A 17,102-nucleotide genomic window follows, 5' to 3' on the forward strand; every position below is an offset into this window, starting at 1 on the left:
TTTCCTTCTCCTTAGCCCTATTGATTGAATACTGATTTCGGGCACAGTACTGAGCCATGTCATTGGCATAGCGATTCCCAGTAGTGATATAATCACTACCTTGACTATGAGCAGCACATTTTACCACTGACAGTTCCTTTGGCAACTGTATTGCTGCAAGCAATTTTCCCACCACTTCTGCATTCTTTATAGGAGTTCCACTTGAGGTCAGGAAACCTCTCTGCAGCCAAAGTTGGCCAAAATCATGGACAACTCCAAAGCCGTACTGGCTGTCTGTTATCACAGTCACTCTCACATTCTTCCCAATTTTGCATGCCCTTGTCAATGCCACTAGTTCTGCTACTTGAGCGGATGTAACTCCCTTTAAGTGTGATGCTTCTATGACTGCAGCAACTGTGCATATAGCATAGGCCGCACTCAACAATCCTTCATCTGTTCTCAAGCACGATCCATCCACAAACAACACATAATCACTTTCTGGCAATGGTAAATCTTTTATGTCTGGTCGAGGTTTTGTGCAAAAGTCAAGCACATCCAAGCAATCATGATCAACATCATCTCTTACCTCCACTCTTTTTGCATCAGGCAAAAGTGTAGCTGGATTCACATTCACACATCTTTCCAGACTCACATTGGTTGCGCCTAGAATGACCGTCTCATACTTAGTCAGCGACTATGTGACATGAACTGTGTTCGGCTCTTCGTTAAGAGAATCGCCACATCATGAGGTACAAACACTCTTACTGGATACCCCATCACGATTCCCTCACTCTGCTCTAGGCTTCGGCATGTAGCAGCTACTGCTTTCAGACATCCTGGCAGACCTATCGCCACTGGATCTAACATTGACGAAAAATATGCAACTGGTCTCCTTTGCCTTCCATGTTTCTGTATTAACACTGAGAGTGCACATCCATTTCTCTTACTGCAGTATAACTCAAATTCTTTCTCGTAGTCTGGCATTCCCAGAGCTGGGGCCTCGCAAAGGCTGTTCTTTAACTGTCTGAATGCTGCCGATTCTTCTTTGTTCCGTTCAAGGGGGTCTTTAACCTCACTTTTCGTTAATTTTACCAATGGTTTGGCAATCAGGGAAAAGTTACTTATCCACTGACGACAGTAGCCAACCATCCCTAGGAACATTCTCACCTCTCTTTGGGTCATTGGAGCTCTCATTCCTCTAATAATTCTGATCCTGTCTATGGTTACTTTTCTCAACCCTTTTTCAATGGTATGACCCAAATATTGTACTTCTTTTTTACAGTATTGCATTTTTGCCGGAGATACCTTTAGTCCTCCATCTGCCAAATGATTCAGCAAAGCTATTGTGTCCGTTTCACAAGCTTCGCGTGTTTTTGACGCCACCAATAGGTCATCAATATACTGGACCAAAACTGAATTTTCAGGCATGGTAAGACTTTCCAGAGATTTCTTTAGCAACTGATTGAAAATGGAGGGGCTCTCTGTGTACCCCTGTGGGATTCGGCACCATGCCAAAATACGCTCTCCAAACCGAAATGCAAAAATCGGCTGGCTGTCATGATGCAACGGAATGGAAAAGAAAGCATGACACAAATCAATTACTGTGTACCAATCTGCATCATGGGGAATCTGATACAAAATCACTGATGGATTTGGAACAATGGGACAACAGGACACAACGATTTTGTTAATCCTTCTCAAATCTTGCACAATCCTGAACTTCCCATTAGGCTTTTTCAGTCCCATTATAGGTGAGTTACATGGACTGCTCATTATTTCTCTCAACACTCCTTGTTGAATCATTTTATCAATTAAAGGTGTCACCCCTTCAATTATTTCAGGTGTCAGTCTATATTGGGGAATGTTTGGATAAACTACTCCCTCTTTTAGTGTAATCTTTACTGGATCTATATTTCTCATAAGGCCTACATCTTCCCCAGTAAAATCCCAGACTCCTGCCTTCACTGACTGCTTCAATTCTTTGGGTAATTCATCTGGGTTAAATACTGCATAAGTTCCTGTAATTCCATTTTCTTGATTAGCTATTGTCATTTTATACAAACCATCCTCATCTGGTGTCTCAAAAGCTATTCCATCTGGAGTACAGAATATGGTGCAATTCATTTTGCACAGTAGATCCCTTCCTAACAGATTCACAGGACTAGTATCACACACCACAAATCGGTGCATGTCTGTGAACTTCCCTATTTTAACCTTTACCGGTTCGGTAAGGTAGGTCCTAATCTGGTTGTTTGACACACCAACTACTTGGATTGTTTCATCCGAGAGAGGAAGATTTTTCACATCTGCTGACCTGACAGTAGATCGCGTAGCTCCAGTGTCTACTAGAAAAGTAATGTTTTCATCATTAACTTTCCCATCCACAAATGGTCCTGTCTGATCTATTTCTAGAGTTGCGCCAAGTACGCACCCTTCTTCCTCTCTTCGGCACCGTCAATAAGTCTCCTCTGACTCACTCTCGTCATTTTGCAGCCAATATTGTGACACAGCGCTCGCGCGTTGCGGTTTGTTTACCTGTTCTTCATTGTAGAATCCCGATTCTTTGCTATATCTTTGGGTGTTCCTGCTTTGCGGTAATGGCGGTTTTGGCACCTGATTCTGTGGATTAACAGCCTTCTGCTGTTGCTGCGGTGGGCCACTCACCTCACACTGCACCTGTGGATTCAATGATGGATTTTCATTATTAGTACTTGGTGGATATTTACACTCGGATTTCCAATGCCCTAACCTTCCGCAATTGTGGCATGGAAATTTCTTTTTAGCTTCTTCTATATTACCCTTTCCTTTTCCTGGGCCAAATCTTGGTTTAATGCCTGGGTTATTGGCTTGTTCAACCAGCTGAGCTTCCTGTCTCTCTGCGACTTTCACTTGAGCCCACATTGCTTTTTCTTTTAGTTTTCGCTGCTTTGCCTCAATCTCATCACTAAAGTATTTAGCATGCCTTAGGATCTCATCTATTTTCTTGCTTTGCCAGTCTACGGTATGCTGCTTGATCATTTCCCCAATTTCGGGACGCAAACCATACACAAATCTGTACACAAAATGACTTAGATCCTTTTCTCCCAGATTGTCATCTCCACTAAACTGTTTGAAAGCTAATATTAGCCTTTCATAGTAAGCGTGAACTGATTCTTTCGCTTCCTGATGTGTTCGATCTATTTTAACCCAATCTGTTTCTTTGGGAGGCACTTTGTTTTTCAAAAACACCAGAACTTGTTAATATTTCTTCATTACCTCAGGGTTTGGTGCTCCTGTTTTGGGATCTCTCAGGTATTCTTTAGTTGGCCAATCTATGACTATCTTGCATTCTGCCCATAAGTCTGCTGGCACTATTATATCAAATAGGCTATTCAGATCAATCCACAGCACTTTTGACAACTTAACAAATCTGACTACCTGTCTGTACCACTCGACGGGCTTTTCTCGCAATCGAGGGAAGTCATTTGTAAATGACAAAATATCCTGACGTGTCCATGGGACATGCACATATCCCCCTCCTGGAATCTCTCTCATGGGAAATTCTGTCACTACCTTTTCCTTTTCTCTCACAGGAAATGCTGGGAAAGTTCTGTCTGAGGTATCATCCCGTTTCCTATACCACCTGCTTTTCCATTTGTCCACATCTCCCCATTTCCTCAACACGGTGATTATGTCCTTAATCTGCCCTATTGGTCCTGCAGTGTTCAATATCTTTTTCCGTGAAATCCACTCGGTAAGGCTTCTGTAAAGCTTTTACCTTGTCCATGTCAATTCCCATTTCACTTGCTATTTCCGCTAGTCTGTCATGTAAATTCTTGGCTCTCCAAGTGATACTTTTACACAGGAATAATAATTCCTCATCCTGGTAATTTTTCAGTTTTTCTGTGGGAATTGTCCCTACTATTAATTCTTCTAACACCATGCGTAATTTTGCCACATCAATGTTTTGGGATTCCTTCTCTTTACCTTGCAAGCCCTTCAGCCATTCACTCAATTCGTCTGTAGTTATACCCACTGATTTTTCTACATTCCCTGGTTCTGTCAGTCTCTGTGGTTCTAATATTGGTCCCCAATCATTCTGCTTCTTTCTACAGTATCAGGATTATAAAATGGATTATCTGACACATGTAGTTCACCTTCACTCATGGTGTGTCTCCAAGGATTCTCTTTTGCTCTCATCAGGGGCTGTTCCGCTTGTCTATTGTTCACATACGGAACTGTTAGACCATGCTCACTTTCTTTCTGCTTCTCAAAAATGGGCATAACTGGACCTATGGTTACAGGGTCTGTAACTGCTTCTAGATTTTTAGTCAATTCTCTTATTTTCTCTGTCAGTTCTAACGTGGTTTTTGCTAACTCCCTCGAATTTTCACTCTCAACCTTATTTTCCATCTCTCTTTCCCTAAGAGAATTCCTTCTCTTTACCTCTGGAGTCGCAACTTCTGTCTTAATGATTCGCAGAGTTTCCCTCACTGGTGTACCTGCAGTCGGTGTTTCTGATTCCTGCCTGTACGGGGGTGGACTTTTGTAAAACATATCATCTAGGACATCATCTTCTATTTCATTTGCTCCATACCTTCTGGGTTCTACATTATGCTTTTTCTCTATGCATTTCCTTCCCTCACTTTCCCCTGCAGTTCTTACGGGAAACAGTCCTTCAGTCATACTTGCGTCTCGCCACCTTCTCATTCGATCACAATGAGTTTCACGATCATTTGGCCGTCTGAACATATATCTATATCTACTGCCATTTCTCTGTTTTTCTCGCTCATGCATCTCGTCTTCCCACTCTGTCAAGGCCTCAAACTGCGTAGGTCTAGGCCGCGGATCTAAGCTCATCATCCTCTCCCGTAAATTCCTTAATATTGCCAAATTAAAGGAACCATTTTCTGGAAACGCTAAAACTCCGTCTTCCTTTGTATATTTTGCCCAATTATCTAACCAAATGCAAGTATGGTACCCATATTTCGCAACCATGAAGGATGCGGGTGTTTTCGGCGGAGGAAGTAACTGTCCTTCCCTAGTCACAATCTCTTTGTCTTTCACAAACCATCCTTTTATTTTACTAAACAAGGATTTTTTCTTTTTCTCAGGTGAATGATAATACATTTTCCTTTCTCTCGTAAACCCTGTAGTCTTTTCTGCAACTGTACGATCTTTAGTCCAATAGCAACGTGACTCTCACTCATGCACCAATCCTGGCACGTCTACGTCACTGACACAATCTCCAATCCCTGCGCGACTTACACTAACGCACCAATCCTGGAGCGTCTACGTCACCCTCTCCTTCTCCAATCCTAGCACGGTTTTACACTGACATATCAATCCAGAGCGTTTTACCCCTCTGACTAGCCGTCCAATCCCAGCGCGGTCTTTCTGACATCAGCAGTCGCTGCAGCAGCTCCTGCTCCTGACTCCTGTCTTCAGTCTACCCCTCCTTTACAAAACTACTTGGTAGACTTTGTTTCAATTTTACATCACTGTTAGTTACAACGTATAAACATCTCCATTGTCTGCTTCGCTAACCACAGAATAGCAAAAGACCTTTCCCACGAGAATCCTGTTTTCCCCGAGAGCAGCGCTTACCTCTGCACTACTACAGAAGCGTTACGTCCGTTGGCAAAGTTAAGTAGCACATCCCTCTACTCCACCCTTCTACCAAGCATCAATTAACTGTTTTCTCCAGAATTAAGACACATAGTTGGAAACGCAATGCTCCTGAGAAATAAATCCAGAGTTTCGCAATTAATCCGAATGCCTTTTCATTCACGCACTTTCACACCGTACATACGGGGGGTGGGGTGGGGGTCCGCACCGTACATACAGGGGTGGGGTGGGGGTATGCACCGTACATACGGGGGGTGGGGTGGGGGTCTGCACCGTACATACGGGGGGTGGGGTGGGGGTCCGCACCGCACATACGGGGGTGTGGTGGGGGTACGCACCATACATACGGGGGTGGGGTGGGGGCACGCACCATACATACGGGGGGTGGGGTGGGGGTCCGCACCATACATATGGGGGTGGGGTGGGGGTCCGCACCGTACATACGGGGGTGGGGTGGGGGTACGCACCGTACATCCGCGGGGGGGCTGGGGGGATGGCGCGTACATCCGTGGGTGGCTGGGGGGACGGCACGTACATCCGCGGGGGGGCTGGGGGGACGGCGCGTACATACGGGGGGCTGGGGGGGGTACGGCGCATACCGGGCCCCCAATTCCGCTCGCATCGTGGCGTACTTCTCTTTCCCGGCACTTTTTGGGTGGCGTAAAAATATTGCCGTCCGGACTGCTGTTGGTTCGAATCGTACTTACTGGTTCGTGAAACGCAGCCTGAATGCGTCCCGATGTCACGTCGATCGTTTCTTTTTACGATTCGTACGGAAATGGTGTTTCCGTGCGAATCGTACTTGCATGTTTGTAATGTTTTTTACCCGGGTACGAGTCGGTCGGAGAAAACGCTCCGACCGACGGTTCGTACCCGGTTTTTCCAGGATCGAAATCGGCCCCTTAGTTGTTATTTAGTTCAATGATACTTTAACTCTCAAAATTAATCAATAAACATTTCAATGAAATAATCACCCGACACAGTAATTCAAATAATGATTTTCTTTTATCTAATTTATATGCACGTTAAATCCTAATAATGCAATATCATCTTTTGTCATATTTACCTATTCTGGCTAATTGTCGTTTTCTAAGTCAGAACTGGTCCTCCGCAAATTCGTCAGAGTTCTTGTTTATCATATAAAGTCACCGTCCTCTCTGTTAGCATAAGGATCTCTGATCATCGATTCTCCGTCAGTAGCTTCTGAATAAATGGTGTGACCCTTACTTCCCTCTCTAGTCTACTAATATTTATACTAAAATTTACATATCAAAGTTACATTTTCTCATTTCCCAGGAATACGATTGGCTGAATTCAAATACATCTCAGTACATTAGGAAACATTTTCAAATTTTCCCATGCGGAAGAAGTCTCAAAGCAAATGTATGAGAAAGAATAATCCGTGGTCCTAAATGTATCAGTTCGTTGGAAACAGGTTGGGTTCGACAGTTCATATTCTCAATTGCAACCATTTCTTCACGTTCAGGGGCATTGGCACCTCGCCCAGGGTAGTCTTCATGGGCATGGTCTGACAGGTCACCCAAGGGACACGAACGAAGTCAGTGCAGGCGCCTTTCTCCATTGTTCAAATGGTGAAGTAATGTACTTTAGTTAGGTTTCAGTCGGCGGCCATCTTTTGGTAGGCCAGAATAGTCAACTTAAGCAAAGAAACACAAAAATCGTAATTAATACATGGAAATGATTAAAACAGTGTTATTCCCTTGCTAATACCCTTATGTGTATGCATTTATCTAGCCATATGCAACATCCAAAGCCGTTAATGCTGGTTTATTTAAGCGCAAATCACATTAACATTACTCAAGCAACATTTATCGTTTTAATATGCATACAAACTTAGTTCACCTATTAATTTTAGCCATGCAATGCATTCCCACGTGTATTCTTTCTGTTAATAAGGTTGGTTTAGTTCTTTCACATCAAGCTATTAATTATTATAATTAATTATTAATCATTTTAATATAAACATATATAAATGGATTGGGTATATAAAAAGAAAATATTTTACCCGCTCCATCACGGGGGAGCTTTCATTTCCACATTTAGAATAAAGTTAGGTAGCAGCAAGGATGTCAGGAATAGGAGAATGTTATGGCTAAAAGAAATTCTGGGTTATTTTCAGTCGAATTATCCTGATACAGATTAAGAGGTGCCACTTATGTGATGTGCAGTGGCGAGAAAAAGAAATCCTGTTTGCTTTTACAATGGACTGCAAGCTCCTATATGCACCTTCCGGTGTCCCATTTTGATGACGATAAAGGAACAAAACGATTAAATGATGAGAAAATCACAAGGAAATCATAATGCTCAAATAGCCATAAAGAACCCAAAAAATAGATTCATACCCAAGTATAACTGCTGATCAAAGCTCAACAATCTTGGCACGCTTGGTATGTCATTTTTATTCAAATGAATGCATGCGCATAATAATAACAAATAACTTGTCAATGGAAAAGTAGCAACTAAAATAGCTCAGTAACAATAAGCAATGATTGACTGAGTCAGCGCACAAGTGCGGGAACTTCTGAAAAAAAGGCAATTAAAATGAATACTTGTATTTTCTGAAACTAAAGTGCACTTGCAAAACAGTTAGCTGCTGTGGTCTCACGCATCTCAAAAAGAGGAATTGTGAGACAAAAAGAGTCCTCAGTGGCAGCCTTCTTTAACCCAAGCAGAAGTAACACAAAGTAACTTAGGAGTTCCACAAAGTCTTGGTGGCCATCTTTAAACCATTCATCATTTATAAATTTCAAAAGGAACCACCATATGAAAAATATGAAATAGCAAGAAAAAAAAGATCATTTTGCAACAGGAAAATAAATAAATACCACATAAGTATATTTATATGTACACAATTAAATAAAGAAATTTCAGATGAAGAGAATGGAAGATGAATACTGACAAATGCATATGAAATATTCCATATCAACAGACTATTGCTCAATATTGAGAAAAATGGTTACTGATATTTGAAAAATTCCTAAAAGTGACATGTAAACACTATACTGATCAGCACAGGCAAGGTTGGTCCATAGGCTAGCGCATGTCGAAGCCCGCACCATAATGGGAGTTTTCTGCCGGGTGCACTGTCTGTTAGCACCTACCCCTTACATGCCTGCCTACTATCTTAGACTAGATTGAGACAGGAGCGGCCGTACGGTTAAGATATTGCCACCTTGTAGTTGCACACAGGGTTGGACTGCTCCTATTGAGTAGGGTTCTAGACCCAATCACTTCTACTCACTTTTTTACTAACGCTATTTGGTCCTGAAGAAGCGTCAGGGATCGTTCTGACCAACTAGACGGCGCGAAACATGTTGACCGACCTCCAGTTACTAAGGCACATTATGCCCTATCAGTAACTCACAACCTATGGGTTTGTTTTACCTGACAAGGGAACCTACACATTCAATTTTACTCACTCTGGTATCCCTTAGCCAGTTTTATCAATCACTCACCCACCCACTGTTCTCTTAGAACCCTCTTTCTCACACCCACATTCATCATATGGCAGTACAAACAAAATATCTCCGCTAAAGTGACCCTTCGGGGGACACGTAGGGCATTGCAACGCCGGCCCAACGAGGAGCAAATGCCAGATGATGAAGCATGACATCCTTCGGGGTGTGTGAGGGCATCAAGAGACAAGACTTGCGCTTGCCTCTAGTATGCGAGATTTAGACCTAGGATCTTACTCTCTTCCCTTTGTCACTTCCTTCTCTTGGCTGTGGGTGACTATTTGCGCCCATACCCGGAACAGTTACCCCCTGTTTGGTTTGTGACACCAGAAACAATGCCTGCTGAGCATGCCTATTTAACCCAAAGAGAATGTATAAGAAAGACAGTGTCATCATTGTTAGTCATGTGCATCACCGAGCCTTGCAAGAAGTAGCATACATCTCTACTGAGTCCATCTAATGTTAATATTTTTCACAGAAGCACGTTCTTGTCTAGAAATTGAAGAGGATTTAACATACAGAAAAAAGGCAAGACAAACCCTGGAATGTGAAGTTCCAGGTCCATGCTTAGTGAGCAGCGTTACAACTCAAATGATGGGACTATTAGCCAAGGTTTTTAATGTCACAACTGAACAGTTTATATTCAAGAAATATCTAAGACTATTTGAAGGTTTAGGGATGTTGTAAAGAACCACAATAACATTACATAATAATATAGGTATACATACACCAGAGAATTTGTACCCATAACGATAAAAAAGGTTGAGGAAAAAATAAAATCATTATTGCTGCAAGACATCATCGAATATACTGATGTCAATGGATGCCATGCAAACAAATAGTTGCAAAACAAGAACACAGACAGTACCAAGATTTGTGTGGACATGAAGCTTCCCAACACTGCAATTGAGAGAGAGAGAGAGAGAGAGACGGAAAGAAAGAGATGGGGAGAGAGAAAGAGTCAGAGACATCTTGGACCATACTTAAATGATATGGGGGCATATGTATCAAACTCCCGTTTAGCGAATCCTAAATTGCGATATTTTGCGATTCGCAAATTCAGATTCACTAAACGGGATGTAAAAAATTCATCGCTAATCATTTGCGATTCCTTAAAACTCGCAAATAATTCTCAGACACCCGCTTTGCGATTTCTTAATAGCGAAATTCGCAAATTAAGAAATCGCAAAAACGGGAATCTGCAAGCCAGGTGCAGCCTGATGACATCACAAACAGGAAACTGGAGTGATTTCCTGCACCTACTCACCTGAGCCACACCCAGAAGCTGCTTGGGGAGTGTGAGGACGCATCCCAGGAGAGTGCAACCAGCAATGGATTCCACCAAACAACAGCAGGGCAAGGATGCAGAGAAAAGGAAGAGAAAACATAAGTTTTCTGAAAAGGAGCAGTAGGTCCTCATTGAGGAGATGGTCTGCAGCCATGAGCTCCTCTTCGGCAAGAAGGCACTGCGTGTCCCAGAGGCCAGGAAGAGGAAAATCTGGCTAGAAATACAGAGTAAGGTGAATGCAGTGGGAGTCACCACACGTACCATTGAAGAGCTGCGCAAGCGGTGGTACGACATGCACCAGAGGTCCAAGGAGAGGGTGGCAGCCAGACTGAAGGACGCCAATCAGACTGGAGGAGGACCATCCACTGCAGAGCAGCCAACCCCCCATGAGGAGCTCATGGAGTCTACTCTCCTGCCTGAGAGCGTTGGTGGTGTGGCTGACATAGACAGCTCCAACCCTGCATCCAGCAGTCAAGGTAAGATGCATGCAAAATCAATCTGCACTCCTCCCCATCCCTTGCACACTTCCCCAAATGTGCATAGTAAACTCCCAAAATGTCAATCCAGGCCAGGTCTTACAGCACACCCAGCAATGCATCATGGGACTCGTAGTACTGTGTCTGACTGTGTATCCATGACACTAACAAAATTAAATGCAACATGTGGGTTGGGGATAAGTGAATGATACAGTGTCAGCGGTTAGCCCAAAAAAAGTTTTAACTTTATTGATTGCCACATGCAGACAATAACACAAACTCATGTAGTCCCCTTTACATCCACAGCACATGGCATGGCACAAGAAGACAGCGCAGAGGGAGAGCCCTGCGGACTCCAGCGATGACACAGAGCAGCAGCCAATCCAGCGCAGGGAGCGCGCACATGTGCCCCCACTGCCTCCATTTGAGGACGAATTTCCTGCCACAGGGGATGACACCGACAGGAGAGAGGGGAGTCAGGGTGTGTCACATACGCCCAGTCATGACACACAAACAGCAAGGATAAGACCACAGGAGACATCCAGATCAAGGCCCAGGAGCAGCACTGCGACTGAAGCAGAAGGGTCCGTGTTCTCAGGCCTGGAACAGAGCATGCTGCAGGAACAGTGCCAGCAAAGCAAAGCACTGCGGTCAATTAATCGGCAGCTATGCCGCATACACAAGGACCAGAAGAACATGGCAGGGGCAATCCATGAGCTCTGTGCCACTTTGAGGCACACCCAAGCTGCCAATGACAGGGCTGGCCGACGTTCCAATGCACGCCTACACACTTACACAAAGGCCGTGAACCGCCTCTGCACCACCACCAGCACCCTCACACGCAGAAGCGTAACAATGCAGGTCGACATGGCACATTGCTGCCAGGATATTGCCCGAGGGCTTGCGCAGGTAACCACTGCTGTGGAGCAGCTGCAGACAGCCAATGCTGGTGGCAGCGCACTAATGGCCTCTGCTGAGAGTGAGGACACCTCAAGTCGCAGCAGCCTCACTCCCACCTTGCCAGGGGAAAGACGCCGCAGTGGCAGACAGGGTGCAGGCCAAGGGAACACCATGGGGGGCACTCAGCCTGGACGTCACGGAAGGAGGTGAACATCTGCGGGGACACTCACTGCAACACGGGTGCATTAACCCGAAAATGCTGTTTGCACAATTACTTGTGCCTTACCTGCACTGTGTGCACAACATGTGCTGGGGACAGCTACTATTTCTTTCATGTGAAGTGTGATTAAATACTTGACACATCATCAGGCTTTGTTGTCTCATTTCATCATTACTCACCTAGAAGTAGTTTTGTGTGATCTCTGTCCGTCTCTGGCGTCCAGCAGCTGCCCCAACTCCTGCTGCAGGTCTGGCAGGGGGAGCAGGGCGCTCGTCATCCGATGTGTCTGTATCGGTCACATTAATTGTGGTGCCTTTCCTCATTGCCATGTTATGTAGCATTGCACAGCTTGCCACGATTTTACAGCAGGTCTCAGGGCTGTATTGCAGTGCGCCTCCACTTTTATGCAGGCACCTGAAGCGGCTCTTCAGGATTCCAAAGGTTCGCTCAGTGACGCAGCGTGTAGATCTGTGTGCCCTGTTGTAGCTCCTCTCACTTGCATTTGCAGGATCCAGATATGGGGTCAGGGTGAAGTCGCGCACTGCATAGGCACTGTCACCTGCATGGACAAACACAATAGGTAAGTCAATGTCCCCCCCCTCAAGTGATGTAGTGGATGTATTGATGTGTGCCATGTATTTACCTAGCAGGTACCCCTCCCCAAACTCTCCAGCACTCAGACGTCTGTGTATTCCACTGTGTCTGAAGATGAAAGAGTCATGTGTACTGCTGAGGTATTTGGGTACGATGTCTGTGATGAGATACTTAGCGTTGCACACAATCTGTATATTGAGGGAATGGTAGCATTTCCGATTCCTGTAGACATATTCAGTTGCTGCTGGGGGTGTGATGGCCACATGGGTCCCGTCTATGCAGCCAATGACGTGGGGGAAACGTGCAATCTGGTAGAAGTCCAGTTTTGTTTGCTGTAATGCCTGTTGGGTGGTGGGGAAGTAAATGTGATGTGAGAGCCTCTGCAGCATTGCATCTAGGAAGGCATGGAAGAAACGCGACTCTGTGACACCCCACCAACCTCCGCTATTACCCGTTGAAAACTCCCTGACGCCAGGAGGTGCAGGGAGCACGGGACCTGCACATGTGTGGGAATTGTTTGTGTCCTGCGTGTAGGGTGCTCCAAGTAGGGTTTCAGCTCCTCAATCAGGTCCATTATGGTCTGTGGGTGCAGTCTGTACTTGTCATAGATGTCCTCTTCAGTGTGCTGGAACAGAGTGATGCGCAGCCTGAATATACGTTCCTGTCTCATTCTCCTCTGAGCAAGGGCCCGAATACGCAGCCTCCTGGCTATCACGAACATTGCTGCCATTGTGGGTGGGTCTGTTGCATTGTGGGGTGGTTTATGTACCTTGCACCAGTTTACCACCTGCAAGCAGTTGGTGTTAATTGCGATTTCTTAAATTGCGAATTTCGTGAAATCGCAATTAGCGAATTTTTCTTACATGCGCTTGCGATTTCTTAGTTTGCGATTTCTTGTTTGCGATTTTCGCTAAGCTAAGAAATCGCAAATTAAGTATTCGCAAGGAAAATCGCAGTTTGAATGTTTCGCAGCCTAAGAAATCGCTAATTTAGCGATTTCTTAGTTTTTTGTGTGGAAGTGTGTCATACATATGGAATTGCAAAAAATCAGTCGCAAACGCTGTTTTTAGCGATTCGCAGCGTTTGCGACTAATTTTTCCTTTCATACATATGCCCCATGGTCAGTATTCTAAATAGAGCGTCTGCATTTTTAAACGTGGACCTTTGTAAGGGATATCATAATTTAGATATTGATAAGCAATTCAGATGTATAAGAACATTCTCTACACATTTTGGGTTGTTCCAACATAAAATGTTTGAACTTTGACATTTATTCAGCCGCTGAGATATTTTAGGAAGTAATAAGGAATGGAATTGTAAAAACTAAGACTAGTTAAGAACTCATTCAACTAATGATTACATTTTATTTAGTTTCATGTTCTTTGGCTGAAGTGTGTCAAGGTCTAGCTGATGCTGGTCCTAGGCTGAAGTGTGGGATAGGTAAGCCAGAGTTTATTTTTTGGACACATTCTTTCTAAAACAGGAATGTGACCATATCCAGTGAAAATATCACCTTTAAATTCCCTGTGTTTGAGTTACAATAATTTCCAGGAATGGCTAGTTATTGATCTCGCTATCCGCTATGTTGACGACTATCAGCCTGATTTTGAGTTTGGCGGAAGGGTATGTACCCCATCAGGGTGATGGAGTAAAGCACTCTACTGCCCCGATGGAGTCTCCATCTGCAAAATTCTGTAATGTACCCCAACCTAGGGACATCTACAGCATTGGAAGGAACTGCAGTCAAGGCGGAACCTGTGAATGCATTGCAAGTTTGACAGGTGTCTGCGTTAACATCTCCAAGACATGCTGTAAACTAAAAAAGTTTTTATTTTAGTTTTCTAAATAAAAAACAAAGTGAGATGTTGTTTTGGTAAATTAAAAACAATCAATGCCTTCCTCACCATGGGAGTTTTCTCCCATTGTGAAGGGGTTATTTTATAGTTTTCACTTCCAGGTTTTACCTGGTGGTGACAGACAATGAAAACTCGCCATGTGTTCGCCCACTCATAATTGGGTGGCTGGACACATGGCCCAACCTCTGACTGCTCTTACTCTGCCCGACTATTGTAGGTTTATGTTGGCGGCAGAGACGGAGTAGTCTCCACTGTTGACATAGTGAAGATCTGCCCATTTCTAAAGGAGGTGGTTAGTCCTTCGGTTTGGCAGAGAGGGTACTCCATCACCGTTGCACGGAGTACCCTCTTGGGCAAACTATAATCAGCCCCTAGGTCACTATCAGTGCTCCACTTTGAGAAGTAACAAAAAAGGAAGATTGTTTAATTGGGATCAAACTTGTGTAGAGGTATTTGTGCAAACCAAACAAGAGATATTTTGTAGCAACTCTTGTAACATATTTTGATCACACGCATTGCACAGAATTAATAATGGATACAAGTCCTGTAGGTTTATGTGCTATTTTGGTCTAAAACAGGTGGGGAAGATAGATTCCTATATATATATAAATATGGTAGCTGTGGTACAGAGCCCACGCACATCTACTCTCAGTATGGGTGGAGTCTGCCTTCAATAATGTAACACCTTTGTTCCAGACTTGCAGTACAGCTTATCATGGCTACTGTATGTTACATTGTTGAATGAGGAGTGACTTCAATTGAGTCATTCACAGTTGTGGGATCTTACATATTCGATATTCCTTTTGCTCCCAATATGGTTACTCAATCTTCAGGTATTCGCTATATTTACTTTTTATGAGGACTAAAGTTCTACTCGTATGAAGGTGCACTCTTTTTTTCCAGACTGCATGGAAATGGACAACTCTAGTAATTTTTAGCCCTGAAGAAGTCTACATATATGAAACATGTGTTGGCTGCCAGATGTGTTTGTCACGATTACTGTCAAGAGTTGAAGTGGTGAAAATAAATGAAACACATCTGCATACATATGGACGGCCTCTTGGAAACTTTTGTTTAGTAAGTCACAGTATTTTGAGTGCTCCGATGACATATCATTTATAGACCCCTAGATATGTAGTGCCACATGCCAGTAAAGGTTTATCCAGCATAGAAAAGAAACTCTCATCCTGAAGAGAAAAGAATTGCAATGGCCCGGGATGTGAGCAGGGTTTTAAGTGGGCCGGGTCTCACCGGGTCTGAGCACTGGCAGTTTTTTAAAGGAGGCCTCGAAACGGGTCTCTATCGGGCTCTGGTTTGTGCCCTGGCACAGGTGGTCTGTTTTTTTCCGGATTGCAGTGACAGCAGGCACATCAATGTGCGCTGCTCACAATGCTCACTTCTCACTAGTGGAGAAGTTATGGCATGACGTTATGCCAGGAGAGCATTCTAGGGGAAGGGAAATTCTTTAAAGAGAGTCATTTTCTCTATGGATTTCCCTTCTCTTTCTGAAACTCAGGAGCAGCAACAATGCTGTGGTGTTATCAGGGCTTTAAGTGGAAGCTTTTTCAATATTATATACAAGTCATAGTTTCTGCTTATTTATCTTATGCAACTAACAACCATTGGCAAAGCCAATAGTCCTGACTTGCTGTTAGTACTTGTTGTATCATATATCTGGATGCAATGACAGAAACAGCAAAATTCAAGTCGGGCGACACACTATGCTAAGAACAGATTTTTAGCGTATATGTTTTTAAGCCATGCCTTTATTACATTGGCCATGCCCCTTTGAGAGACCCCCCCCCAGTTTTTCAATCCCAGTTAAAGCCCTGGATGTGAGCATTACTATAAATTTCTATATGGAAAACTCTTTATAATACTGAAAAATCATCAAACTCTAACAACCGTTTTTGGAAGACCGAAAAAAGATGCCGTCTGACGTTGTAAGGTGGGGCATGGACTAGCAGACTATGACTTCAAGATTATACACAGACCTGACAAACAGCACAATTCTGTTGATTATCAGTTAGGACATCCATCTGAAAATCTTCAGAGATATAGATGCAGAATACATCTGCATCATAATTCAATCTACATTGCCTAAAATAACACAAGAGAAGGAATTGATTGAGGCCTCAGTGCGTGATGAAACAATTCAAGAGGTAACAGAATGATGTCTATGAACAGATGGAGGCATGTTAATGGCACAATATTATTTAAATGTGATGTAAGAAAGAAAGACATGGTCATGTTTAAAAATAGTCATGCAAAATTAACTGTAGCTGTGTCTTGAATTCTGTTGAGGAACACAAGAATAGTAATCCCAAACTCTTTGCAAAGGCATGTGATTGATAACAAGCATGTTGTTTCTGTTCATTCATAACAAGAGAGATAAAACCTGAAGAACTACACACGTCTGAATGACCAGATGCAGTATGGTCTACAAGCTGCAGATTTTTATGGGCCTCTAGATTCCGGGAAAAATCTGTTCATCTTCATTATAGATGAATACTCATGATTTTTAATTAACATAGTACCTCCAACGTCTATTTCAGCAGTGCTTCCTTCGTTGGGTGATGTTTTTTCTACTTGGGACATACCAAATGCGATTAAAACTGACAATAAAGAACCCTTTAGTGGAAGTGAATTAAAAATGTTTCAACTAAACTGAGTGTGTCATACGAGAATAACACTTTAGGTATACAT

The sequence above is a fragment of the Triturus cristatus genome, chromosome 12, assembly GCF_964204655.1.
Source record: "Triturus cristatus chromosome 12, aTriCri1.1, whole genome shotgun sequence".
Taxonomy (NCBI): Eukaryota; Metazoa; Chordata; class Amphibia; order Caudata; family Salamandridae; genus Triturus; species Triturus cristatus.